Source organism: Berghia stephanieae, chromosome 3 (assembly GCF_034508935.2).
Source record: "Berghia stephanieae isolate SIO BIC M18660-M18661 chromosome 3, UCSD_Bste_1.3, whole genome shotgun sequence".
In the NCBI taxonomy this organism is placed as follows: domain Eukaryota; kingdom Metazoa; phylum Mollusca; class Gastropoda; order Nudibranchia; family Aeolidiidae; genus Berghia; species Berghia stephanieae.
Window position 1 is genome coordinate 12,229,561 of NC_088362.1, and position 25,182 is coordinate 12,254,742.

Sequence of the window (25,182 nt, forward strand, 5' to 3'; positions counted from 1 at the left end):
TTTAGACATTTTTTAAAACTCAAAACAAAAATAAAAATAAAAACAGAACAAATATAAAACATTTGGATAATAAATCGTAGAAAAACAAGAATAATGAATAATGTAGAATAATGACCTGAATCAAATTCCGTGCTTAATCTATAGGTCGTAATCTATGGGCACGATAAACCATAGGTTATATTTAGTCTGAACTAAAACTCTTCAACAGATAAAGAAAAGGCCTTTAAAAATCCTCGTTGTATATTATTATGATTAATAGAAATGTTATGTCTTTTGCATTTGGTTTCTTTAACCATAAACACTTTATCAAAGAGACCGTTTACTAATCCCCCTTCGAAATAAATCGAAATATTTTTGCTTTGATTCTTGTTAAGTGTTATCGGCTGAGTGTTGATATTTGACTTGTTTATGATTCTGTTTTTGGCAGTGGTATGGTAATGTTATATATAGCGATGTCTGTGAAAGATTATTTCTACTAATGGAACTGCAGGAGGCTTATGTGTACTGGTAATGTTTTGTATCGTATCGTTTAAGAGCTAAAAGGTTTTAAAAAACCTTTAAATGCTATGTGTAAGTTTTATGCATAGATACAATTTATCAATTATATAATTAGTATACAATGTCAATTAGTTGATAATATTGAGAATTAAATTGCTAATACAGAAATAAGTGTCATATTCAATATTCAATAAGTGCCATATTCAATATTCATAGTATAATTTACTCTCTCAACAATGTAGTCAGCGATCGATTCGAAATGTTATGCACGGAACCACTTTCTTTAGTATTTGTGTTGTATACTAACATTTATACGTTTGAATTAGATTTCTTCACTTACATGATATATAGTTTGAATATTTTCTAATTTTATAATGACAACAACAACACAAACAACATCATCATTACTATTACTACTGCTACTAAAACTACAAAAACAACAATTACTACTACAACTACTACTATACTATACTACTACTACTAATCTGCTGTGCTGCTGCTGCTGCTACTTACTACTACTATACTACTACTACTACTACTACTACTACTGCTGCTGTGCGTTACTACTACTACTATACTACTACTACTACTACTACTACTACTACTACTACTACTACTACTACTACTGCTGTGCTGCTGCTAATAACTTACTACTACTACTACTACTACTACTACTACTACTACTACTACTACTACTACTATACTACTACTACTACTATTACTACTACTACTACTACTACTACTACTACTACTACTACTACTACTATACTACTACTACTACTATTACTACTACTACTACTACTACTACTACTATGTGCGCTGTGCTGCTGCTGTGCTGCTGTGCTACTACTACTTACTACTCTACTACTGCTGCTGCGTGCTACTACTACTATTACTACTACTACTACTACTACTGCTGCTGCTGTGCTGTGCTACTATACTACTACTACTACTACTACTACTGCTGCTGCTGCTGCTATACTACTACTTACAACTATACTTCTTACTACTACTACTACTACTACTACTACTAGCTGGCTGCTGCTGCTGCTACTACTACTACTACTACTACTACTACTACTAGTGCTGCTGCTGCGGTTGTGCTATACTATACTACTACTTACTACTACTACTATATACTATCTACTTTCTATACTACTACTACTACTATACTACTACTTACTACTACTACTATGCTGTGTGCTGCTACTACTACTACTACTACTACTACTTCTATACTATACTACTGTGCTGCTGCTGCTGCTGCTATACTACTATACTACTACTACTACTACTACTACTACTACTACTACTACTACTACTACTACTACCACTTATGACGATAACACTTTACTTTCATAATATGTCCTTTGCTGAATTTCAGTCTGGATCAACAACTTTAAATGCTTTCTATCAAACGTAATACAAGTTGAGCATTATGTTTGAAATCTTACTCAAAGTAACGTCGTCATACCGTGTATTTGCTTTTGATGTTTTAGATAAAGGCTTGTTTATCGAATTCTTTTTATTCTTTTACATTCAAAGATTTGAAGCGAGTCAACGCTCTTTTTTCAGTATTTATTGTCTTCATATGATATGATTTGCAGAAAATCAAACTTTTCGGAATTTAGGAGACTGTATTATACACTCACAACTCAAATTAAATACTCTATTTGAGCATTTACTTAGCGCAATATCCACTAAACGTGCTCAAAGCGCTTTAATGATCCCCAGCCAAAGGTAACAATTAACAAGTAAGACGAGGCATGGCGGCCTTTAGGCTGTTAGGCAATATTACAAGGTGTTTGTTTTTTTTTCCGACATAGGCAAAACTGTTCACAGCCAGGTACTCATTTTACACTTGATCACGAGCGAGAATGTGAGTTATGAGCCTATTGCAGGGATTCATCTATGCGCCGCTTAGAGTGAGATTCGAACCCTGGACCTTCCGGTCCGATGGCGGTGCCATACCGCTAGACCATGATATTGTCGCACAAATAGATTTCGTCACAAATAATAAGCTTGTTTTGTTATTTTTATTTTCTTTGATTTTTTTTTGTTTTGTTTTTATTGTTGGGAATACAAAGAATGATAAAATAATTGCCATTTGTTCAACGGGTCTCAGAAATGTTGAACATAATAATTTTATTAATAAGATTATAATACATTTTTATCTCATATTCTTACAGAATCACCGGATACAGAAGAACGTTGATGCCTGAATTTTAATGACGATATAAGAACAAGAGATACACTGCATGAAAAGGAAGCAGAGAATATGTATACTGTTCTTAACATGACCAAGCCTCCATAGTTTGACTCATTTCGTCGGATGATATATATATTTTGTTATCATGGTATACATGCTAAAACAGTAAACCATGAAGTTAATTTCTTTTCGACAGAGTCAGTAGCTGCTTCGGGATAAAGATTATTCTGGTATTTAGCTCAGGATTCACTGATCACAGTTTCGATTTAAATGCAATAACTCAAAACTAGAGAAAATGGAGGTGTCGAAGCGTCGACCGTCCTTTGAGGAATACAAACCTCGAAGAAGGTCTTCTCGCGTTATGCTGTCTGAAGGACCGGCAGTTGAACAGGGAACAACTGATGCACAAATCCAAGCACCCAGATCCAGGCTAAAATCGCAGCCATCACCGACCTCAATTTCTACTTTCGACTTTCCTAAAACCTCTCTAACCAAAATCGGTGACATCGGTGTATTGGAATCTCCAGCTCCTAAACGTTCGTCGTCGAGTTTAGGTAACATTGACGAAGACATACATACCAATCCATCAGATTACAACACAGCTGAAGACAACGTTTTTGAAAATGAAAGTAAAAATGACACTGATTATCTTGCAAGGTTTTCTGAATTGCTCATTTCGCCCATTTCATCTCGACAAACATCGCTAGATAATCCACTTCTTGATGATCTAACACCAGATTCTCCTTCTTTCGTGACCCAATCTCCTTCTATGTTATCGGCTATTCATAATGATCCGTCTACTCAATATTCAGAGAGCTCCACCTCTCAGCCTAACATTTCTATTTCGCGGGGTAAGAGTAACCTCAATTTCGACAAACAAAAGCATGATATGAAATCCAGTGTATCAAACGATTTGATTAAAAAGCAAGATAATTCGACCAAATCTTGCAAGAAAAGCCAATTCATGTCCAGATTTGCAATGAAACATTTTATGAGTTCAGACGGAAGTAAACAAGTAAATTCAGGAACGGAAAAGAAGATAACGGACAATAATATTATTACAACCGAACAACCTACGACATACAATAACTCATTGTTAGACGTTCGATTAGTGGATAAAAGAAACAATACCACAGCGGAGAATGGGTTTTATCGGTATTCAAATGGAATTAACAAACCCAATGATCCGGAAACCAATTTTAAACGACCGTGTAATAACTTGAGTTTCGACAGTAGCGTTACTTTATCCATTAATTCACAAGACGTAGAAAAGAAGATTTCCGCTGAAAACAAACAAAAGACCGTGAATAAACATTCAAAACCAATGGATCAGCAACAATGTCCGACTAGTCCGACACCGACTGACACATTTTCCGATGTGTTAACGACACCAGTACTAAATACAGTGGATACAATGCACTCGAAACTCTCAAACCAGGTCGAAAACAAGTCAAACAAAACCTCGGTGGGGGATAAAAAAGATCGGTCCGAGATAATGGCTGATAATGATCCACCCACTCAAAATCATTCATCTGAGATCAGTCTCGAAAACGTCCAAACATCAAGATTGGTTCATAATCAACAAAAACCGATCAACACGCTTGAATCAACATCAAATTCTATAAAACATTTTAATGAAATGACGCCGGTGAAATTAGAACACCTTCACACGTCGCCCTCTCCATTATCAGAGACGGTCAAAATATGTCAAACCAATTCAAAAACAATGAATGCTCTTAAATCAGAAAATTCCAGACTACCAAGTTCAACCACTACCCTAAATTCTACGGATTCCGGCCAATCAACAATTAATAGCGAACCTAAAAATCTACAGTCTCGACGAAAATCACACCAGTTTTTGAGCGACGGACTCTCTTTAGACCATTTACCTCAGACAATTTCAATTTCGGAGGAAGGGCAGAATATATCACCAATTCAGGAGGATAGCTATTCTCTAAATTCAAAACAAAATGAGCCTGAAGGCAGTGAGTATCTTTTAACAGACATTTCCAGAGTTCCAGATGGCAATGATGAAGAGGTTATTGATAATAAAAATGAGAATATTTTAAAGACCAAAGAAGACAAAAACTCTAAAACTCTGATAAATAAACCCGACACTGATAAAAGCAAATCATTGACAAATATTGAAAATAATGGTGGATATATTGCAAAAACAGATCTGAATTATAAAAGTCATTCAGGCTACTCTTCAGAAACATTTGGCCAGCCAAACAACACTCTAAATACTACTTGTAATACAAACGGAAATGATAATCACTACAACAGTAACAGTAACACCAAAAACAACAAAAATTCGGAAGGCATCGTCAAGTTGATGGGTACACAAGATATTTCGTCAACAAAAGATGTCAAAGCCAATGAATTATACCAGAACGTAGACAGAAGATCATCAGCCACTGAATCGGATATAGACGAAACGTCGGTGGATTCAAGTCTTCAAAAAATGGTAAGAGTTCTCCTTGGTATCTGGACCAAACACTGACATTATATATATTATAATATATAATATATATTATAAGCATACATATTCTATTTCTTGAACATTAACCAATTTTTGATTTTTTGCTTTTTACCTTTATTTTAACTAATTCTTTCATGAGCCATTTTAAATCATATAATGCAACATAATGTACAAGTCTAGCCTCGTAGGTTTTTTTATTCTCCTCTTTTTACCTCCTAATACTTGTTATTGGTTTAAGAGGGGTTATGTCAATGAAACATCCCGTTTTAAGTATTTTAATCCTTTTTTCCAAAAGAAGTCATTATAATATAATAAATGTTTAGATCAGATACTTGCGTCATATAAAACGATCAAATTCACTGTGACTCTGAGATACTGAAAACATAACATAGATCATGGTGACGACATTTAAACGTTTTATTGCCTATTAAATGCATTTTACATGCATTTTTATGCAACGCATTATTTCTCACTTATAACCTCTTTCAGCTTAATGTATCCACCATACTGATTTTAATGTCTATATTATGCATCATAAAATATTTGCTTATGAATGAATGCTGATCATAACGTGCTATTTGCAATATTTCTAACTTTGACGTTTGCAGTCTGTAGGTGAAAGTTGCTAAGAACAGTGTTTATCATTAAATTGATATGAGTTACACGTTTATTGATGTCAATATTGATAAACCCATGTAGAATAATAATCTCTATGAGATTGTATGTGATCCACCGTATCTAAAGGGTATTATGTCAGGATGAATCGGACCCCTAAAAGTCAATTCAGAATTGAAATTAGAAGAAAGACGAGTTTTAGGTCTTTTGCAATGTTTTACTATGTATTTATTCTCCACCGTATTGAATCAAAATTATTCCAAAGTTACGTATTTGTGGCTATAGATTACCGCCCATATTAAACCTGGTCGTAAAGAGTATGTCTCTGTCCTAAAAAGTTGTAACATCGCTTATTAGGCGTCATGTCTCGCGCTACATGTTGACTAGGGACATCTTGTAAAGCGGTTTGAGCATTTTTGGTGATATTGCACTACATAAAAGCTCAAGATTATTGGGAGTGGTTTTTATTTTTACACTCGCCTTCGGATCGGAAGGTCCAGGGTTCGAGTCTCCCTCTGAGCCGCGCATAGTTGAGTCCTTAAAAATGCTCTTCACTCACATTATCTCACCCTACTCAGGTTTAAAATGAGCACCCGGCCGTTAACAGCGTTGTCTGTGTCCGAAGAACTTGTAATATCACTTCATAGACGCCTTATCTCGTCTACATATTAAATGAATGTTGTTGGTGGCTGTAAAGGGCTGTGAACACGTTTAGTGGATATTGCTCTATATAAATGTTCACGTTTCTTTTACACCCCACAATATTACCATTTTGAATAGAAAAGGTGGTAACATCTGGGATGATCGAAGGAAAGAGAGCTAGAGAAAGACAAAGAATCACTTATCTAAATAACCTAAGAATGGCCAAATGTGATTTTAAAAGCAACACAGATTTCATGCGCATCGCAGAGGATCGTGATTCGTGGAGACAGCGGACCGGCAACGTGCTCAAGAGCACAAGCCACAATGGGTGATGATGATGAGACTGACATATATGACGTGACACTTTTTTTTAATGGCACGGTGTCTACAGATAATATATCTATATCACTTTGCTAATTATGCTGTTATTATTTTCAGTTTCAGCGACGGTTTTCACTGCCTTCGATAATTGGCTTGTTACTTAATAAATATTCACTAATTGTAAGTTAACATTTGGGCTTTCAATAAGTTGTTATAATACTTGTCTTATTTAAACTTGCAGCTTATTATACAATGCTAAGCAGGGTGTGGGATACTATAAGAAAATAATAATAATAATAATAATAATAATAATAATAATAATAATAATAATAATAATAATAATAATAATAATAATAATAATAATAATAATAATAATAATAATAACAATAATAATAATAATAATAATAATAATAATAATAATAATAATAATAATAATAATAATAATATAATATATGATGATGATGATGATGATGATGATGATGATGATGATGATGATGATGATAATAATAATAATAATAATAATAATAACAATAATAATAATAATTAGCCCCATGGAACCGAAGTTTAGCCCGGCTTGCTACCCGTTTGATAGGACGCCAGTCTTTCGCAGAATACATCCCACCAGATCTGATTGTCCCATATACTCAATCACTGCTGAAATCAATCACAATCATATATTTTTTTTAAATCTCGACTTCACCTAGATCTACCGTCCAAAATATAAAACCTGGTAACTCTGAATTTTTGAAAAAAATGGGTTTGACTCAGAAATGTAGTATGGGGAACTTTAGTGACCTCCGTACTAAAGCTTATGGGTAAAGTCCTAGTATAGGTAACTCGAACAATTTCCCTTTAAAACATAGGTAAAACCTAGTATCTAAGAAACTTACTAGGTTTTACCATTTTACTTTCATTTACTAGGTTTTACCTCTGTCACTTTAAAACATAGGTAAAACCTAGTATCTAAGAAACTTACTAGGTTTTACCATTTTACTTTCATTTACTAGGTTTTACCTCTGTCACTTTAAATCAAAGGTAAAACCTAGTATCTAAGAAACTTACTAGGTTTTACCACTTTACTTTCATTTACTAGGTTTTACCTCTGTCACTTTAAATCAAAGGTAAAAGCTAGTATCTAAGAAACTTACTAGGTTTTACCACTTTACTTTCATTTACTAGGTTTTACCTCTGTCACTTTAAAACATAGGTAAAACCTAGTATCTAATAAACTTACTAGGTTTTACCATTTTACTTTCATTTACTAGGTTTTATCTCTGTCACTTTAAAACCTAGTATCCAAGAAACTTACTAGGTTTTTCCATTTTACTTTCATTTACTAGGTTTTACCTCTGTCACTATAAAAGGTAGGTAAAACCTAGTATCTAAGAAACTTACTAGGTTTTACCATTTTACATTAATTTACTAGGTTTTACCTCTGTCACTATAAAAGATAGGTAAAACCTAGTATTTAAGAAACTTACTAGGTTTTACCATTTTACATTAACTTACTAGGTCTAACCTCTGTCACTTTAAAAGATAGGTAAAAACTAACATTTAAGAAACTTACTAGGTTTTACCATTTTACTTTCATTTACTAGGTTTTACCTCTGTCACTTAAAAACATAGGTAAAACCTAGTATCTAAGATCAAGAAACTTACTAGGTTTTACCATTTTACTTTCATTTACTAGGTTTTACCTCTGTCACTTTAAATCATAGGTAAAACCTAGTATCTAAGAAACTTACTAGGTTTTACCACTTTACTTTCATTTACTAGGTTTTACCTCTGTCACTTTAAAACATAGGTAAAACCTAGTATCTAAGAAACTTACTAGGTTTTACCATTTTACTTTCATTTACTAGGTTTTACCTCTGTCACTTAAAAACATAGGTAAAACCTAGTATCTAAGAAACTTACTAGGTTTTACCATTTTACTTTCATTTACTAGGTTTTACCTCTGTCACTTTAAATCAAAGGTAAAACCTAGTATCTAAGAAACTTACTAGGTTTTACCATTTTACTTTCATTTACTAGGTTTTACTTCTGTCACTTTACAACATAGGTAAAAACTAGTATCTAAGAAACTTACTAGGTTTTACCATTTTACTTTCATTTACTAGGTTTTATCTCTGTCACTTTAAAACCTAGTATCTAAGAAACTTACTAGGTTTTACCATTTTACTTTCATTTACTAGGTTTTATCTCTGTCACTTTAAAACCTAGTATCTAAGAAACTTACTAGGTTTTACCATTTTACTTTCATTTACTAGGTTTTACCTCTGTCACTTTAAAACAAAGCTACAACCTAGTATCTAAGAATCTTACTAGGTTTTACCATTTTACTTTCATTTACTAGGTTTTACCTCTGTCACTTTAAATCAAAGGTAAAAACCTAGTATCTAAGAAACTTACTAGGTTTTACCATTTTACTTTCATTTACTAGGTTTTACCTCTGTCACTTTAAATCAAAGGTAAAACCTAGTATCTAAGAAACTTACTAGGTTTTACCATTTTACTTTCATTTACTAGGTTTTATCTCTGTCACTTTAAAACCTAGTATCAAAGAAACTTACTAGGTTTTTCCATTTTACTTTCATTTACTAGGTTTTACCTCTGTCACTATAAAAGATAGGTAAAACCTAGTATCTAAGAAACTTACTAGGTTTTACCATTTTATATTAATTTACTAGGTCTAACCTCTGTCACTTTAAAAGATAGGTAAAAACTAGCATTTAAGAAACTTACTAGGTTTTACCATTTTACTTTCATTTACTAGGTTTTACCTCTGTCACTTTAAATCAAAGGTAAAACCTAGTATCTAAGATCAAGAAACTTACTAGGTTTTACCATTTTACTTTCATTTACTAGGTTTTACCTCTGTCACTTTAAATCAAAGGTAAAACCTAGTATCTAAGAAACTTACTAGGTTTTACCACTTTACTTTCATTTACTAGGTTTTACCTCTGTCACTTTAAAACATAGGTAAAACCTAGTATCTAAGAAACTTACTAGGTTTTACCATTTTACTTTCATTTACTAGGTTTTACCTCTGTCACTTTAAATCAAAGGTAAAACCTAGTATCTAAGAAACTTACTAGGTTTTACCATTTTACTTTCATTTACTAGGTTTTACCTCTGTCACTTTAAAACATAGGTAAAAACTAGTATCTAAGAAACTTACTAGGTTTTACCATTTTACTTTCATTTACTAGGTTTTATCTCTGTCACTTTAAAACCTAGTATCTAAGAAACTTACTAGGTTTTACCATTTTACTTTCATTTACTAGGTTTTATCTCTGTCACTATAAAAGATAGGTAAAACCTAGTATCTAAGAAACTTACTAGGTTTTACCATTTTACATTAATTTACTAGGTCTAACCTCTGTCACTTTAAAAGATAGGTAAAAACTAGCATTTAAGAAACTTACTAGGTTTTACCATTTTACTTTCATTTACTAGGTTTTACCTATGTCACTTTAAAACAAAGGTAAAACCTAGTATCTAAGAAACTTACTAGGTTTTTCCATTTTACTTTCATTTCCTAGGTTTTACCTATGTCACTTTAAAACAAAGGTAAAACCTAGTATCTAAGAAACTTACTAGGTTTTACCATTTTACTTTCATTTACTAGGTATTACCTCTGTCATCTTAACTTCTATCTGGATCTCGATCACTTTGCGTGAGAAGCGAGTGTCCTACCAACTACGTGTCGTGTTGGGAACTCCACTAGGACATAATCATAATATAAACTGTGCGGCTATGTGGTCTAGCGGCATGACACTCGCTTTCGGATCGGAAGGTCCTCCTGGGTTCGAGCCTCGCTCGATCGACGCATAGTTGAGTCCTTGGAAGAGGCTCTTTACTCACATTCTCTCGTCGTACTCAGGTGTAAAATGAGTACCTGGCCGTAAACAGCATTGTATCTGTCCGAAAAAAAAGTATAATATCGCCTAACAAGCGTCATGTCTCGTTCTACATGTTTCGTGTTGCTGTTGGTCAGGGGCCCCTTGTAAAGCGCTTTGAGCACGTTTAGTGGATATTGCGCTATATAAAAGTTCATTTTAAAAAAAAACTCATTTCGGTGTTTCATGCTTTAGGAGGTTCACACTCTCAAGCAATATATTGCATACATTAAAATTACCAGAAAAGATTTGAAGTTTACAACGCTCAGGGTAGATATTGTTCTATGAGACAAATTCTAAAAAAATACCAGTAGTTCTTAAGAACCACTGAGCCGGAGTTAATCCCGGTTTCTATAGTGTGAAACGGACAATAGCAATTTGTTGCTATCCTGTGGGTAGGACGCAAGTCAATCGCAAAGTACTTTCCGCCAAATCTAACAGACGCAGCTAACCGTTCACGGCTGGGTGGACAAGGAGATCAGAAAAAATATCAACTGTACCGGGATTGATCTTGATTCCTTTGCATGTGAAGCGAGTGCTCTACCAACTGAGCTATCGGGACCACCGAAACAAATTATTAGACAAGTGTTTTTTTTTCTTTTTTAGTCACCAAATAAATGACCAAAAATAAAATGCAGTTTTCTCTGAGTAATGAATATAAATTCATTTTTTTGCACTTAAACCACCCCAATAAATAGATGTGAAAACTTATTGAAAGCCCAAAAATAGAATTGTAGATAATAGAATACATGTAGAATAGCGTAGAACAGACAGACGAGATCTAGACTATTATGATCTTAGATCCGATTATCCACGGTTTTGAATTTCACCAAAAGATTTTGTCAAGAAGCAATTTGGTCCCCTTAATCCTATAAATCTTTGGGCCTTAAAAAGGGATAGATTGTATCGGGTTGTCATGCTTTGTATAAAATCAATTTGTAACAGGATATGCTTTGTTGTTGTTGTTGTTGTTGTTGTTGTTGTTGCTGTTGTTGTTTTCAATGGATGGGGTTTGTTTGTTTGTTTGTTTGTTTGTTTTTTGTTTTTGTTTGTTTGTTTGTTTTTGTTTGTCTGTGTGTGTTTGTGTGTGTGTATGTGTGTGTGTGTTTGTGTGTGTGTGTGTTTGTGTTTGTTTGTATTTTTGTAAGGAATTCTTTGACTTCTCTTGCTGATTCTTCTTATTTTTTCGAAAGCACACATTCAAGACAGAAGACATAACATTAAAACGATCACTCTCTAAATATTTGTAAACAATAAAAATGCATTATCATTGTCTCACGTAATTCCACTTATGATTTGAAATGCATAAATTAAAGCATATTAATTCCCATAGAGAAAGTCACCCATCGTCATCATTGCCCGTTTCACCTGGGTCAGGACGTAGCCATCGTAAAGTTATGGCCTGACACTGACCAAAAATGACGTCAAAACGCCAGTCTTTTGCCACAAAAGAAAACAAATCGTGAGTTGTATTCAATAGTTCAACCAATGAAATAACTTGTTTCCATGGGCACTACTAACGACAACTCACTAGACGCTACACAAACCTAAAAATAATGACGTCAAAGTGTTAGTGTTCGAGGGTTGTAGTGTTAGGGTATAGATAGTTCGAAGATGACGTCACTCAGGTCTTTGTTATTGTTTTTTGCCATCCGCGTTTATGAGTAATGCCCACTGAACTGTATTAACCCGACTATAAACGTTCATGGATACAGACAGCTTTGTGTGTTGGTCCCTTATATTTACGGATGGCAAAGTTATGAGCTTCTTCGCCAAGCGCATACTATCTATAGGGAAGAGACAGTGCCCATCCCTCTCTATCTTGAGCTAAATTTTTATCTCGATAAGACATGGCGGAACAATAATATAGGAAGTAATAGGTGTTATTTTTAATTGAGAGTGTGCTCACGGGGTCTAGTGTTATAACACTCGTACCGTTAGGAAAAGGGTTCGAGTCCCGACTGAACAGGCATAGTTGAGTCTTTGGAAAAGACTAACCGAAATTCTATCACCGTACTGAGGTGAAAAATAAGTACCTGGCCGTTAACAGCGCTGTCTCTGTCGGAAAAATAATGGTCCTGTCCTACATGTTTAATATTTCTTGTGAATGAAAGTTAATGTATTCAGGTATCGTAACTTGTATCGTCCATCTGATGTAGTATCGTTCACAACTAGCGTCTGTTCTAGTAACTACCTGGTTGAGAGTCTTTCTGTATCCAACTGTCATCCTGTACACATGATGTATCTTATGTTATGTTGTTTGTTTAATAAATGTTCTTTACTGTAGTTGGTTTGTTAATTCTTGGAATAAAACGTCTTATTAATTAATGATCTAAGAACACATCTATATTATGTTTCAGAGTCGGATAATCCCTTTACATCCCGAGGTTTCGGGTTTGAGCCTGTCTATAATTATTTTTTCTCCTTGAACAAGACATATAACCCCTGTTGCTCACTTGTAATAATTTTGAATATTTATAAACAAGCTAGAAATAATAATTAGTTTAAATGTCCAATCATATTTTGCTAGAAACCCACCCGATTAAAATACTTTTACACAATATCAAGCCATCATACATATCTATAGCAAGTTAACTTTGTTTTTGTTTAGTCTATTTATTTAATTAATATTATTTATTTACTCATTAATTTATCTATTCATTTACTCACTTACTTACTTCATTTATTTATTTATTAATTTATTTTGCTTGTTAATCATTTCAAATTAATTTTTCTATTTATTTCTATTCATTTAATTAATCATCTATTTTATCATTATCTTTTTAAAAAGTAAATAAATTGGGTTAAACATAGGTCTACATAATATAAGCAGGACTGGTAGCGGAGCACAATTATGGGCTTGAATTACCATTTTTGTTATGGACAATACTTTGTGTGTTTTGAGACTATTCCCATTACAACTATGGGCCCTTGATGATTTGGGCTATTAGACCTCCAAATAAGTTCACGTTGGGTTAAACTATCAACAAAGTAAGGGAGATAATTTGATATTCATTAGGTCTAAACTCACCTCGTATAAATGTATCAGTTATCTTTCTTTACTTATGCTTTTCTTCCTGTGACTCTGAATGCGGACTTCAGAATTACTTAGGCAAGAACATACGATTATATAAAATCGTTTTATCTTGTTCACTTATTCAAAATCCTGAATTATGGACAATGATACATATTTTAATAGCGTCTAATGAAGCTCTCTATTTAAAAAAAAAATAATTACACCCTTCCGCCACGGCATCATAAGATCCCGTCGCCTGGGCATTCAATGAAGGAAGAAAGATAAAAATCATCCATATTGTCTAAATGAGCAAATTTGGGAGTTGATATATTACCCAAGGAAAAAAAGCGAAAGTGCCTGAAGCGGGGCTCGAACCCGCGATCTATTTATTCCATCGTTAAGCTTTACAAAAACAATGGAAACAGTTTAGCTATTTTTTAAAAAATCAAAGATGTTCTTTTTGAGCAAGAAATTTATATTATATTGCTCACTTTGCGGCGCTGCATTGCGGCTATGTCCTGGATTATCTTGGTTTTTTTTCTAGAAGGATCGATTAAATGTAATTTGACTTCTTTTAGCTTAGTACAAACGTTTGTCTTGACTTTCTTATACCTAGATAAGCTAGAAGGTGTTTGTATTGTAGATATAAATATATTGTTCCTGCTTTATTTTTTTAAATAGTACAATGTCAAGCCATTGGATTCAATTCACTTAATTAAGCTTCATGTGGAAACATACTAAAGAGAAAAACAATAATTATAAATATATTTTCTTATCACACGTGCAAAAGTAACTGAACAATTGTTTTACGTCAATTAATTTGAGTTATAAAAGACAAAACTCGACAAACGTTATGGATAATTTTCCAATAATATAACACCATAGTAATAATATGTTCAAAATTACGCTCTTTCCGAAGATAAACATCATCTTTATCATAACTACCTTTTAGCAAGACCACAAATAATTCCACTACTGTTGTCATTATCACCATTATGGCCATTATCATTACATGCAACTCACACCAGCACTGCCATTGCCAGCATCATCACCACTATCACATCATCATCGTCATCATCATCATCATCATCATCATCATCATCATCATCATCATCAGCAGCAGCAGCAGGAGCAGCAGCAGCAGCATCATCACCATTATCATAATAATAATAATAATAATAATAATAATAAATAATAATAATAATAATAATAATAATAATAATAATAATAAAATAATAATAATAATAACAATAATAATAATAATAATAATAATAATAATAATAATAATAATAATAATAATCATCATCATCATCATCGTCATCATCATTATCATCATTATATCATCATCATCAAAATTATCATCATCATCTTCTTCTTCTTCTTCTTCTTCTTCTTCTTCTTCTTCTTCTTCTTCCTCTTCGTTATCATGATTTTCATCATTATCATCATCATCAGCAGCAGCAGAAACAACAACAGCAGCAGATCATATTTTTCGTGATCATCATTTTCATCATCACCATCATCATCATAATCATCTTCATCACCAAACATATTCATCATTGCCGTCATTCTCATCATACACATACATCATCACCATTCCTTTGCTTTTTAACCTCACAGCCTAGCGGCAGTAAAGATCCACGTGACATCAGAACCAGAATCCGACAACTCAAATACAAGGGGGATACCACAGGATACCAGATGGATGACGTCAAAGGTAGCAATTTGGATATATTATGTTACTACTTATTCAAACTTAATTTATTTCGATGAAATGGCTAGCCGATTCAAACCGGAGCCATTGTTTACTTATAGCCTGACACTACAACCCACAAGGACTTATAGTTTGACGCCATTTGCGTAGACACAAAGTGACTTCTTCGAAGATTTTTGTAAGTTTTACTTTCTTTTTATTTTATTTTCATTTTGTGCATTACCCAAAATTCCTGCGATGTGTCACCAATAGGTCACAAATCTAGCTGCACTCAAAGTTACAGGCATTAAGCACGCTTTATCATTCCCTTTTTTTTTTCGAGTTCCCGATAGTTCAGTTGGTATAGAACACGCTTCACACTCAAAGAGTATGGGATCAATCCCAGGTGAAGTCTAGATTTTTTTTCCGACACCCCTGCCCATCCAGCAATGTTTGGGCAGCTAGGTCTGTTGGATCTGGCAGAATGTACTCTGCTATAGATTAACGTGCTATCCACAGGTACAAGCAATACTCTTCAACAGTCGTAACATCACTTCCTTCATAATGACGCATGGTAACTTAGTAACACTGGCTCTAAACTATCGTAACAATGGCGGACGCCCGTATGAAATATTTCTCCGGCGAGCAAAAAGGGTATCCAGAGGAGAAAAATAAACACATACATTTGATCATGTTTTGACTTTTACACATTCTGATCACAAGACATATGAAAAGTTCTAGCCAGCATGAAAAATAAAAAGTAATGATTTTCTTTGTTTAGAACCAAGATGACCGCCGTTGCCGGGTGGCGTGACATCAGACTATTGAATCGTATTACTATTGGCCGGTACACGCTATCGAATTAGGTCTGGCTCCTTTGGCCTAATGACTCTGAAGTACTCCTTTATTTAGAATTCACCCAACAATCAGCTCTTTACCTTCCATAAATATAAACGAATCAGAGGCGATTTTAAACTGTTGTTACAAGACATTTCCAATAGAACATGTAAGTGGTTGGTTGACAAAAACGATTTATAATATTGTTTGATTTTTGAACCAGAATAATTGTTAACCAGAATGGTATAAATATTGTTTTACGTTACACAAATAAACGTGACGGACAAAAAAGGGAATGTCGCTTCTTTTGTCAACAATTAATACTTCTATCTGACAACAAATTAAACACGTGAACACCCTTCAAATTAAGCGGACTAAAAGCCTTATCGTAAATGAATTGGCAAATGGTTTACGTTGATTTGTTTTAAAAGGAGCCCATTTAAGTTGTAGATAGAATAAGCCTCAGGCGGATGCGTGAAGGACAGGTCTCAAAATATGTTTTACCTCAGACTTACTCGAGAGTACTTATTCTGTCGTTTCTCTTTATTAGTAACTGGATTAGCTGTGTCTTATCGTGGCCTTCGTAAAGTTATGGCCTGAAACTGACCAAAAAATGACGTCACAAAAAGAAAACAAATCGTGAGTTGTATTCATGACTTCAACCAATGAAGTAACTTGTTTCCATGAGCTCTCCTTACGACATTTCAGTTGATGGTGCAAAAACCAAATAATGACGTCAAACTGCCAGTCCGTTTGGATTTCAGTGTCAGGCTATAACATAACGACGGCTACGGTCTTATTCATTTGGAAAGAGGTATCCGACTTGAGCTATCCTACTAGATAGTATGCGCTTGGCTAAGAAGCTCATAACAATGCCATCCGGATGTATAACGGACCAACACACAAAATTATGAGTAACCATGAACTTTTATAGTCTGGTTAATATAGATAGTGTGCGCTTAGCTAAGAAGCTCATAACATTGCCATCCGGAAGTACAACGGACCAACACACGAAACTGTGTGTATTCATTAACGTTTATAGTCGGGTTAATACAGTTCAGTGAGCATTACTCATAAATGCGGATGGCAAAAAACAAAAACAAAGACCTGAGTGACGTCATCTTCGAACTATCTATAGTTTAGTGAGAATCACTCACAAACGCGGATGGCAAAATGCTTGAGTGACGTCATCTTCGTTCTATCTATAAACCATCATCCATTCCAAAATTTGTCTAGTAAAATTGTGACCCATCGTTTCAAAACTATATTATGTCGGGATGAACCAGATGCAAAAAAAAAATGTCAGATTAAACTCAAACTGGTTAAAAATAAGAAATGTTAGTTTCTAGTTCTAAAATTCGGCATTAATCCTCCTTAAATAAAACTATGTAAACATTACCCAAGTGTGATCGTTTTAGATATAAATTTAATTTTTATCCTTTTTGTCTTCTCGACATAATACCGATTTGAGACGACTGGTCACAATTAGCAAGCTGTTTTATGTACAGGAATCTTAGATCAAGTTATTTGTTTGTGGTCTTTAATGGTTGAACAATACATGAAGCATTGCCTGTACTGTAACGTCGGTATTACATCGAAGCAAAACATATCAAAAATGATTTTAAAGATAAATAGACCAGAAATGTTAGACTACGTATAGATAGCCTGTTCGAAGATGACGTCACTCTGGTCTTTGTTATTGTTTTTTGCCATCCACGTTTATGAGTAATTCTAACTAAACTGTATTAACCAGACTATAAACTTCAAGGTTACACATAGTTTTGTGTGTTGGTCCGTTATACTTCCGGATGGCAATGTTGTGAACTTATTATCCAAGTGCATACTATCTATATCCACTATGGTCCTAAATGAAACAAATAAACTAAACCTAATTTTCATATCTTCCACTCTAATCTCAAAATCCGGCATTTAAGTCACCCTGGCATATTCCTACTTGAGGCATTGGTTCTCATATCCTTTAACCTTCTTAAACAATTTTAAAACTTATTTACTATTTTCTTTGTGGACATTTTTTTACATTATTTGCGTAGAAAACACCCAAGACCCTCAGCATCTCTAATCAATTTGTGCGGCTATGTGGTCTATGTGTATGACACTCGCTTTCGGATTGGAAGGTCCTGGGTTCGAGCCTCTCTCGGCGTATAGTTGAGTCCTTTAAAAAGCCTCTTTACTCATATTGTCTCGTCGTACTCAGGTGTAAAATGAGTACCTGGCTGTTCACAGCGTTATCTCTGTCGAAAACAAAAATATAGTATCGCCTTACAGGTGTCATGTTTCGTTCTACACGTTAAATGTTGCTGTTGGCTAGGGACCCCTTGTAAATCGCTTTGAACACGTTTAGTCAATTTGGCGCTATACAAATGCTATATATAATTAACTTAATTCTTCAGTTCTGTGAAGGACCTATTCTGTCGTTGTCCTCTCAATTTTCATGGCTATAAAAACAAAGACGACTGAAGCAGAGAAATGATTATGGTCAGCATTTAGTTAGTGCACACAGACGTCAGTCAGTCTTGGACCCCGTGCCATTTGTATTTTGATCTCCGGCCAATACTTCATTACGTCTGATTAAAGATAGCTCCATATTGCTTGACCGTTGTCCTCGCATTGACCAGTATGGTCTATCTAACTCTAGACTATGGAATAATTGGGTTTGTTCAGTGCGATAAGGACTGACTATGTTGTGCTTAATGTTCAGATCGAGTTGTGTGGATTATGATACTTAATCATATTATTATTATCTTATTGTGATGCCAGCAGTTTTACGAAAGCTCACAATACCAATTGGATTAATTTTGCAATAATATGTGAAAATGGAGATTAAAAAGAGAAATTTTATAAAACAATCTCTTATAGTTTTTAAGTACATTATTTAAGGTCGTTTATTCATGCTAGTGATTCTGGACACATACTACGCGTAAATATTATTCTATATCGGATATTATATAATATTTCAAAATATAAACAAGAATCGAGGATTTAAAGATAAAAGTGATACTTCATTGAACAATTATTCTGTTCTAAATTGTGATGTAAGTAATGTTATCGTTATATATACTTTACTGAATTTAATATCTATAAAAATTAATTATTAGATTAACAATATCAGCAAGTGTGCTTGATGATTATTACTTTTATTATAAGTGTTTACACAATTGACTATCTCAATATACTATATATATATATATATATATATATATAATATATAGAGAGAGAGAGAGAGAGAGAGAGAGAGGGGGGGGGAGGGGTGCTTGTTTTTTGTGTGTTTTATTCTATTTTTGGTGGGGGGGGGGGGGTTGATAAGTGCTTTATTATTTTTTTGGTTGGTTTGCTTTTTTGCTTGTTTGTTTTTTCTTTTTTTTGTTTTGTCTTTTTTTTTTTTTGCATGGGGGGGGGGGGGGGGGGGGATTCAAAGTAATATACGTGACGACAATTATATACCTATACGTGTATGCCAACTATATGCCAACTATATCTAAGAAAGTTGCCCAAAGATTATACATCCTAAGGAAATTGAGAACATTTCAAGTAAGGAAGAAAACTATGTTAAGAGTTTATGACTCATTGATTAAAAGTGTAATTGCGTTTGGCTGCACCATATGGTTTGGAGGATGCCGACTTAAAGATAAATCAAAAATTTCAAAATCTATCAAAGAGGCATCAAAAATAATAAACCATCCTCTTGATGGAGTAGAAAGAATTCATGGAAAAGCAATAGAAAGGAAAGCATTCTCAATTACCAACAATAAAAAACATATTTTATACCATGAATTTAGTCTTTTACCATCTGGGAGAAGGTTTTGTCAGATTAAATGTAGAACTAACAAGTATAAATCAACGTTCGTTCCATCAGCAATAAAAATTTTGAATATTTCATATGGTACAGAAAAACCAAGGATTGATTCGTTGACTGATTAACTGATTAATTTATTTAATGTAAGATTAACTGACCAATTGATAATGATGATAATTTTTGGTGTCGAATTGCCACAATCGTAACAAATTGAAAACGAAATGAATATGTTTATGTTGTGTATATCGCACGTGTGAAAGAAAGAAAGAAAGAGAGAGAGAGAGAGAGAGAGAGAGAGAGAGAGAGAGAGAGAGAGAGAAAATAAGTAGGAGTGAAATATCTGTTCAATCTTAGTTATCGTTTAACATTATAACAAGTGTAACTAAATGACAAATTGCCATATTTATGGACAATAAAGATCTATTTATTATTATTATTATTATTATTATTATTATTATTATTATTATTATTATTATTATTATTATTATTATTATTCAGGTTGTGAGATCAATAATATCGCCTGATTCAACTAGTCTATACTAGTCATTTACTTTCGTAACAATAAATTGTGGACTCTAGGCATATGACAAGGACTTTATTGATATGACTGGAGTCACAGCTCCCAATATATCATTCTACTGTCTCATATCGACCTAGTAAAAGTATCAAGCGTAGGGTAAGCTTTAAAATTTATTTTACTTGCAACAACAAAATTGAGAAAGTAGACACAAATACCTCTCTTCTTTTAATATTGAAAAAAAAACTGGTACGTTTTATACATCTAATATAAAGTCAAATTACTAATTAGGTATTATTCAAATCTATGTTCGATTGTAAGAACACTCGTTACGATTTAATTTGTTTTACCTAGGTCAATTCTTGACTAAATAAAGCGGTTCTTGACACAGTACAGAACTAAACTCATATTGTTGCTGAGGCAATGGACATAAACAGATATCACTTCATAAAGATTAAATAGATGTGTTGATGACTTATACAAACAATAGAGAACAAAACTGTAATGTCAAAAAACGGGTTCCTATCTCATTGGAAATATAAAATCTTTCGGATGACTTACTATGTACTTTGTGTAAATTATCTTCTGATTTCAGAGTGAAGGCAACTTATTTTCTATTCTAAATATATGATGGTCATCAATAAAAATCTACAACCTGTAATTCTTAGAATCTGCCAATACATCCTGCTACTAAAATAGTCTTATGAAACTTATGATATTCAATAGGCAACCTATTCATTATTATTAGTCCTCCGAAGGACTGGTTACATATACACTTCCAATGAATTTGGAACCGGAAAAGTAGAAGGTGTGACGTCATGACTATTCTTCCCTATTGAATTCTTTGATAAAAGATAATGGCAATGGAAATGCGTGCAACAAACAAGCAGTTACAACAACTCAACCAAAACATAACGTATTATGTCTACTCTTCAAAGCGCCCTAGGGGGCACCCATACACCCACATACGGTTATATCATTACCACCAACACTTACCTATAACCATTTATAACATATGCACTGCTGTACCCATGACAAAACACTTTCTTTCTATGTTTGCCAGAAAAAAATTTAATCAATATGACCCCACGTGTCAAATATTCTCAAACCTGAGACTTTTATGCTTTGAAAAATAGTCTTCGGTTTGAGTATTCATAAAGTCCCTCGTTTGAATATTTTGTCAGATTGAAGACTATTATGAATCAATTGTTATTAGTGACCACCGCGTCAATTTGGGGGAATGTGAGAATTGAACTTTTGAGCTTTTTTTATATAGCGCAATATCCACTAAATGTGCTCAAAGCGCTTTACAAGAGGTCCATGGTAAACAGCAACATTTAACATGTAGGACGGGACATAACGCCTGTTAGGCGATATTACAAATTTTCGGACAAAGACAACGCTGTTAAAGGTCAGGTACTCATTTTACACCTGAGTACGGTGAGAGAATGTGAGTAAAAAGCCTTTTCCAAGGACTCAACTATGCGCCGAGCGCGAGGCTCGAACCCAGCACCTTCCAATCCGAAAGCGAGTGTCATACCACTAGACCACATAGCCGAGAGAAGAAAGAATAAAACTGGGTTGAAAGTTTAAATGATCTGAATTAGGAAAATGTGAATGCTTTGAAGTTAAAGAAACAATACTCACGCTCCAACTTGAACGTGTTTGATCCAACTCAAATTGATGTTATGAGTTAAGCTTAAAATAGAAATGTTTTACTATCTGTTCACTTTGGCAAGTACCGCTTTGAAACGAATATATACATTTCAGGCTGTTAATTGTTTTTTTTCTGTATGTATGTGTGTGTGTGGTGGTGGGGGGGGGGGGTATTTTTTGTGATTTTTTTTTTGTGTTGTTATTTTGTATTGTTTTTTTTGTTTGTTTTTGTTTTTTTCTTCTTTTTTTTTCCAAAACGAAAATACTATGTTTTGTGTCAGAGGACGGTAGCAAAATGCTTTATAGTATATGAGATTTACTTAATCGATCATCACGTAACCCATTGTAGTGGTTATTAAAGGTCTGGTGCCGTGTTACACTTACCATAACTAATTTCACACTCCAGTGCTCTTTCAGAAGTCTTGAAATAGGGGAATTCCCAATATCAATAATAATAATTATTATGATAATAATAATAATGATAATAATAATAATAATAATAATAATAATAATAATAATAATAATAATAATAATAATAATAATAATAATGATAATAATAATGATAATAATAATAATAATAATAATAATAATAATAATAATAATAATAATAATAATAATAATAATAATAATAATAATAATAATAATAATAATAATAATGATAATAAGCATGAGAGATAAATGAAAACTTACAAAAGATAAAGTCTTTAAAAAGTCAATACGATTCAATAGTCTGATGTCACGCCGCTCCGCAACGGCGGCCATCTTGGTTCTAAACAAAGAAAATCATTACTTTTTATTCTTCATGCTGGCTAGAACTTTTCATATATGCCTTGTGATCAGAATGTGTAAAAGTCAAAACATGATCAAATTTATGGTTTTTTTTCCCCTCTGAATACGCTTTTATGCTCGTCGTATAAATATTTCTTACGGCGTCCGCCATTGTTCCAATAGTTTAGAGCCAGTGTTACTAAGTTACCATGCGTCATTAGGAAGGAAGTGACGTTACGACTGTTGAAGAGTATTGAGATTCAGATCTCTGAAATAAAAAAAAAGAATAAGTTGTCACCAATTTAGTATGAGCATATATATATATATATATATATATATATATATATATATATATATATATATATATGAGTGTTGGCGGGTACTTGTAGGTACGAAAGTGCTCGATAATGGTGGTTAGAGCTAATATATAAATGTAAATTTTCACTCACATTATTCTTGCCAAGACGATTTCGTTTCTGTGTTCCCACTTCATCAGTCGGCAGAATCCATTATATATATATATATATAAATGGCAGCATAGACAATGGCGTACTTCCACGGATTTTCTTTCTTCAATGTGCTTTCAAATGGTTCATTTGCGCTTTTCCCCAATCATGCCTTATTGCCGACCTACCTATAATTACAAAGAATTCGTAGAATTACGAAATTTTGGCTTCAATTCCACAACTTCGCAAGCATCTCTAAGTCTAAAAGACTTATTGGAAGTGAAAATTGATCCCAGATCACATAATTTCAAGGATTTGGAAGTGTTATTTAATCCTTGTTGGGATAAATTGTTGATTGTTAAAGTTAACCAGAACGATTACAATTTTTATCTCCTAAAAATTACGATTTAAAAAAAACCCCAAGTAAGCAGGTCTGCTTATTGTACTAACTTTTCATTTCACCTTGTACAAGTCGCCTGTCAGGCGTCCTGTTTGTACTAATACTCGGAAAATACCCGTCACCAAAAGAGAACCCTGTAGTCATTCACCCTTGAAATGAATGTCATGCACATTGGTCAAAATAGTCAATGTTACAGTGAATGACAGAATCAGTCGGATGGTGAAAAAGTTTGAACTGAGATATTGCCAAGTTTAGTGAGAAGGTCAATTTTGATCAAAAATGAGTTCTTGCCATACAGATTAAATCAACCCATTTTGTACATATTCAGGGAAATACCTAAGCTTAATTTCACTGCTAAATATTTTTTACAGCTAGTCAAGTTGAAAAAGTATAAAATTAAAGAAAAGTTGCTGGACCTGTCTAATACATCTGAAAATAACTTCATGAAAAATCACCCGATTTACTTCAAATAAAGATTAATGCTCTGGGTAACATATTCTTTCAGAAAATGGGAAAAATGCAAATCCAAAATGTTCACCTTCCAACTGATTATGCCATGCACTGACACAAATTACGATTCGCACAGCCAATGATTTCCCCGTTTCGTTTCTAACCCGTAGACTCATGATATTTTAAATCGAAGTTTAAGTAAAATAATAATATAAGTAATGTTCGTCAATGCAATGCATACCGCAGTCTAGATAAAATGTGACCCATCGTCCCAAAACGGTATTATGTCCGGATGAACCACATGCTAAAAAGCTGAATTAAAGCTAAACTGGTCGAAAATTTGAATTATTGCTATTCAGCATTCTAAGATACGATATTCATTCTATTTAATAAAACATGCAAATTCATTGCGAGTCGGATATATCTGGCAATAAATTCAATTTTCAGCATCTTAAACATTCCGAAATAATACTATTTTGAGGCGAGGGGTCACAAATGCATTTTGTATTTTCCACTTTTCGATATACAAAAAAAAATATGGTCGGCAACTTAATCAAAAGGGATTAACGTTAATCTCGCGGCAGGTCAGGTGGCTATCCCATCGTTTAAAGGCTAGTCATCGGATTAAGACATTTCTAAATCTATTAGGATCACGTCAATATTAGTTTTGGAATTTAGGACTCCAGCGAATATTAATATGCGGTTAGTTGGAATGCTGCTCCGCTGGTGGGATTGGAAATTGGCATATTATTGATATCAGACTGTCAGTCAGCCAGATTGTTTCAAGTAGGTAGCCCATATCATCAATTTGGCAATACTCCAAATATGATTTATGATTTATGATGTGCAGCTATGTGGTCTAGTGGTATGACACTCGCTTTCGGATCGGAAGGTCCTGGGTTCGAGTCGAGCCTCG

At 33.6% G+C, this 25,182-nt stretch overlaps 1 protein-coding gene across 1 annotated transcript in view; it reads left to right on the forward strand.

Moving 5' to 3' along the window:
- Positions 1-25,182, forward strand: part of LOC144967154 (uncharacterized) — a 187,107-nt gene that overhangs the window by 13,088 nt on the left and 148,837 nt on the right. The window contains exons 2-3 of the transcript XR_013644330.1: positions 2,688-5,174; positions 15,306-15,402. The gene's annotated coding sequence lies outside the window, so the exon portion shown is untranslated. The remainder of the gene's footprint in view (positions 1-2,687; positions 5,175-15,305; positions 15,403-25,182) is intronic.